Source organism: Marmota marmota, unplaced genomic scaffold (assembly GCF_001458135.2).
Source record: "Marmota marmota marmota unplaced genomic scaffold, marMar, whole genome shotgun sequence".
NCBI classification, from domain to species: domain Eukaryota; kingdom Metazoa; phylum Chordata; class Mammalia; order Rodentia; family Sciuridae; genus Marmota; species Marmota marmota.
In genome coordinates, this window is record NW_026000142.1 from 24,841,986 (window position 1) to 24,847,985 (window position 6,000).

A 6,000-nucleotide genomic window follows, 5' to 3' on the forward strand; every position below is an offset into this window, starting at 1 on the left:
GGGGTGTAGCACAGTGATAGAGCACATGCCAGCATTCACAAGGCCCAGGATTTGATCCCCAGCAGCCCCCCCCCAAAAAAAAAGTTCTTCCTAGGAGAACTTTTCCAATGTTGTAAAACTTGGTATAGATTTCCACATGGATTTCATTGACATTGTGGAACTTTCTCATTCCAAAAGCATGTATATTTTATGTCTACTTGAACTCTAAATTCTTCTTGGGGATCCTCTTAAATTTCTAAGGAAGCAAGACCTGAGCTGGCTTGTTAAGTATTGTTCGGTTCCTAAACAGCATCAGACATATAGTTGAGGTACAGCAAATGTATGATAAAGGAGCCAGTGGTGTGCTAGTAAACGTAGACCGATGGGCTTGGGGAGTGACAGGGAAAGCATTTGCTAATTTCTGTGATGTAAATACATCCCCATGGCCAACCCCAAGCTGGCAGCATGACCTCACAGAACCCACAGCTGGGAAGAGACGAACTGACTGGTCCTAGCGAGGCTGTGCAAGCAGCTGCCACACACGGCTGATTTGCCAATGCCACACACATGTGTTAATTCATGTTAAACAATATGAAATCATTCATCCCCAAAGGCCAACAATGAGAACTTTGCTATCACTTGAAAACAACCAACTTTCTATCCAACATTTTTCCCCATTTTTCTGTTTGAAAAGGGTACTTGGGCAAACGATTTTTTTGTTTGTTTTAATAATACATAAGTAATTTCTTTTTTCTTCTCAATACCCATTCTGTGAACTGGGCTCCAAATGTTTCATTGGAACCTAACATGGTCTTCCACTAAAAAGCAATACCAAGGGTGACTAGGTTGCAGGGCAGCCCACAATGCACCTAAAGTCTTAATATTGATTCAGTAGCATTATTTTGGGAAATGCATTCTCAGTTTCAGCCAGGGAAGACAAGACTGCTACCTGGCCACCATCCCAGCCATGAGAAAGCACACCCTTCTACCTCACCATCTGCCATCTGCCAGAGGTGAAGACTCCCAGCTGCCCCCAGAGCAGACTCCAGCTCTAATCTACACCTGTACTTCTCTGACATCAAGAAATGGGCTGGAAGTACAAGGATTACCCTGGTGGTGCTAGTATTGGTGCTGGTGGACCAGTAGGAATAATAGTAACTAATATCTGTATATATCTCACAGCCTTTCTTTCTTTCTTTCTTTCTTTCTTTCTTTCTTTCTTTCTTTCTTTCAAGTACTGGGATTGAACTCAGGGATGCTTTACCATTGAGCTAAATCCCACTGTGTGTGTGTGTGTGTGTGTGTGTTTTGTTTTTGAGACACAAAATTGTCTAAGCTGGCCTCTAACTCATGATTCTCCTACCTCAGCCCCCTAAGTAGCTGAGACTACAGGAATGCACCATCACGCCCGGGCTCCTCATCTTTTCAAATTTAATCCTCTCAATGACTCTATATGTAAGATTATTATCCCCATTTTATAGGTAAGAAAACAAAGTTTACAGAAGTCAAGTAATTTGCTCAAGATCACACAGCTAGCAAGGATGAAGCCTGTTGGGAAAAGGTTCTTGGGTAAATAGGAGAACATTTGAGTTAATCCTTCGTACAAATAATTTAGAAGCTCAAAGAGTATTGGTTTGTTTGGTTTGGGGGTTTTGTTGTTGTTTGGTTTTCATGGTACTGGGGATTGAACCCAGGGGTGCTTTACCACTGAGCTACATCTCTAGCTCTTTATTTATTTAGACAAAGTCTTGCTAAATTGCTGAGGCTGGCCTCAAATTTGTGATCTTTCTGTCTCAACTTCTGAAATCACTGGGATTACAGGCACATACCACTGCACTCAGCAGAGTATTAGTATTCAAAAATTTTGTCCTGGGCTTTAATTTGGTGAACCTAACTAAAGCTTAAACAGACATAGTTGGTGTTATGGGGGATAAATTAAGGCTACGTTTATAGTTTGATGTTCTGAAATATAAAAATTGTCTAAAAAAATGAGATGGGGTTAGATTAAAACTGGTAAAATCCAAATAAATCCTAGGGCTCAGTTAATAGTATTGTATTAGAGCCATTTTCCTGATTCTGTGGTTATATGTCAGCATTGGGAAAAGCTGGAGGGAGGGCACATGGAGCTCTCTGAACTATTTTACAACCTCTTATGAGTCTTAAACTATTCCAGAATCAAAAAGGAAAGAGTGGGTTATAAAGCAGGTACCATGTTCAGTCATCCTCTGGTTTTAGGGATAGCCTTGGGTGCAGAGCCACTTTGCCCAAGGCCCTACTCTTCCAGAGACTGCTGCAACCAGTACCTGGTAACATGCTGCCATTTTGGTCCAGTGTAGGGCAACTGGTACCATCATCCCAACCTTGGCCTGCGATCCTTTGTAGTACAGCTACTCACTTGATATTCTCTACACTGTTGTCTTTTGTAGTGAGGATTTAAATTAGGACTTTAAAATGTTTTCAGGCCTGGGGAGGTAGCTCAGTGGTAGACTGCTTGCCTAACATGTGTCAGGCCCTGGGTTCATCCTCAGCACCAAAAACGAAAACAAAACAAAACCAGTTTTCAGCACTTTGGCTTTTTAGGTCCATGAAGAATGAGGGCAAACTTGACATTCCTTCTGAGTAAAGCTGGCACTTCCTCAGAAATTGAATGTTGCTGTTTTACAAAGACTGAGATGGAGCTTTTGAGACTTGAGTTTCACAGAGATCTGTATACCTGTCAAATTCTGGTTGCAAAGCTTAAAACAGGCTGCTGAGGCCTACCTAACACACACACAAAAAACACAGTGTCACTATTAAGCTGTGTTCTGTCTAAAAACAAACAAACAAACAAAAAAACCCCACCAACAAAACAACTTGGTAAAAATAAAACTATTAGATTCCAAACTTCTGTCTCCAGGTGAATTGCCCAAGAATGTTAAGCATATAATAAATACCTTTCCTTCTTTCCACATTGCCACATAAAACCAAGAGTCTATAGTTTTTAAAAGATGTAACACAAAATATGAAATACTACATCCTTCCCTCTTCCCGTGTCCCCCCAAAACAACAAAAAAGTAACTTTCATGGGAAATCAAGCAGGACAGCCCATGGACATAGGTTATAGAAACTCTATTTAGTCACCAATTTTTTCCTTAACAGCAAACACTTAGTACATTCCTGGAACCGTTTTAAGAGCTGTATGTATATTTGTTTGTTCTGGCCTTAACACGTCTCCTATGAGGCAGATATTCTATCCATGAGGAAAGCAAGGCAGAGAATGCAGGCATCTTGCCCACGGTCACGTAGTTCATAATGATCAATGGTAAGACTGGGATTTGAATTGAGGCAGTCTGGTTCCAGAGATCTCTAAACAATACTGCATCATTATACATTTTCTCAGAAAATTTGTCCTTTATATTTTTTCCTCTCTTTTTCCCTTTTTCACTGCTGGGGATTGAATCTAAGGCCTTGCGTGTGCTAGGCAAGTTTTCTACCACTGAGCTACATCCCCAGGCCCTTCCCTCTCCTTTAACAGCAACTAAAACCCTTAATTGAGGCTTCTCTGTCTTGTTTCTGCTCAAAACAGAAAGCAGAGAGAAGAAATAAACCCATAGTCTATTCTGGACACTCTTGTCTCCTCATTTTTCCTTTTATACAATCTCATCTCCCCATGCTCAACACACACACCCACACACACACACGCACACACATGCACACACACACACACACACACACCCTGATCTATCACTCCAAGGTTGACAGGAAAATTGACAAGTCTACCTGATACCAAAGCCCAAGGTCTTTATGTTAGTGATCCACAAACAGGATGACCAACTGTTGTAGTTAACTTTAAAATTGTCCAGTTTTATCACTGCAAGTTTCCTGAACAAATCAAGAGGTTCATCGCTCTGGGGAGCTGTTAATAAACTGTGATGCCTGAGATACTCCTGCACCATGGATCCCAGAGCAATTTTATCAGACTCTGTGAGTGGGGGAGAAGGGCAGACGTATTTACAGATGGCTCCCCAGCAGATTGCATTGTGTGGCCTGGGTCGGAGAATCACAGTAGGATTATATCAAGCATGAGCTAGATCCTCCCAGATGCTATAAGAGTCCTAATTCACATTTCTCAGCTCTCCACCTCAACCTGCACACCTTACTGTTATACAAGTCTCTGTGCTGGCTTGTACACCAGAATCACCTGGAAGCGTCTAATACCTTCAGCTTGAGAATATAAAAAGGTATTGCCACATTGAAAAACAGTTTGGCAGTTTCTTCAAAGTTAAACCTACACCACCATTCCACCCACCCTCCATTCTATTCCTAGGTATTTAACCAAGAGAAATTAAATCATCTATCCACCCAAACATCTGAACATGAATGTTCACAGCAGCTTTATCTGAAGTAGTTCCAAACTGAAACAACCAAATGTCTATCAATAGATGAACGGATATACAAACTGTGGTATATCCATACGATAGAATCCTACTCAGCAACAAAATGAGTGAAATAGCTACCGTGGAGCTCACCTGTAATCCCAGAGGCTCAGGAGGCTGAGGCAGGAGGATGGCAGGTTCAAAGCCTGTCTCAGCAACTTAGTGAGGCACTTAGAAATTCAACCTGTCGGGGCTGGGGATGTGGCTCAAGCGGTAGCGTGCTCGCCTGGCATGCGTGCGGCCCGGGTTCGATCCTCAGCACCACATACAAACAAAGATGTTGTGTCCGCCAAATACTAAAAAATAAAAATATTAAAAAAAAAAAAAGAAATTCAACCTGTCTCTAAATAAAATATTTTAAAAGGGCTGGGCATGTAGCTCAGTGGTTAGGCACCCCTGGGTTCAATCCCCACTACCAAAAAAAAAAAAAAAAGGAGTGAAATATTGATATATGTAACCACATGAATGAATCTCAAAAAATAAATATGTTGAGTAAAAAAAAGAGCCAGAAAAAACATACTATATGGTGCCATTTATATAGAATCCTACAGAATCCAAGCTAATCTACAGTTACATATAGTAGGTCAGTGGTTGTCTGGAGGCAGGGTTAGTGATAAATATGTTCTTTATCTTTCTGTGGTAATTTCCATGGCTACATCAAAACATAACACATTGGGCTGGGGTTGTAGCTCAGTCGTAGAGCACTTGCTTAGCATGTGTGAGGCACTGGGTTCAATTCTCAGCACCACATATAAATAAATGACTAAAAATAAAGGTCCATCAACTAAAAATAAATATAAAAATGTTAAAACATTAAAAATATGCAGTTTACTAAATGTTAATTATATGTAAAAATCTATTATAACAGGGCTGGAGTTGTAGCTCGGTGGTAGAGCGCTTGCCTAGCATATATGAGGTACTGGGTTCAAATCTCAGCACCACAATAAAAAATAAACAAATAAAGTAAGGATATTTTTTAAAAAAAGAATAGAGTGTTTAAAAATATGTAATTTTAAAAATCTGTTATATCAGCAACAACAACAAAACCGCCAGTGTCCACTTGCCCCATTCCAAGAGATTCAATTCCATGGGTTCAGAATAGGGTACTCTGTAAAGGTCCCCAGGTGGCTACAATATGCAACCCTGGCTGAGAAGTACTGCGTGCATACTTTTTATCCAGAGTTACTCCCTCAAAGCAGTAGCAGGATTAAGAACAATATTAAGGAGATGGAGGACAAGAAGACAAAGAAGAAAACGTGCTCTGGTAACATTGATGATAATAATTAATGAAGTCCAGTTTGGTTTAAGAGAGAGTGGCCATGACAGAAAATAGCTGACTCCACTAGGTGGCATCTGGACACTTCTCGGTAGTGTCATTTCCAGGGGAACTGGAGATTCATGTCTGAGATAGGTTGTGTGAGAGAGAGAGAGCACTGAGCAGACTTCATTGTTCCTTTGGTAGAGAAAAGCAAGCAGATTTCTTGATGAAGAAAACATCCAGCAACTGAGGAGGATGTGAGCAGGGCCCACATACTCCCCGCAGCTTGACTTCAGAGGCGGAGGAAATTAGATAATTGCATTGTCAGTGTTATTGCACATTCTGGAG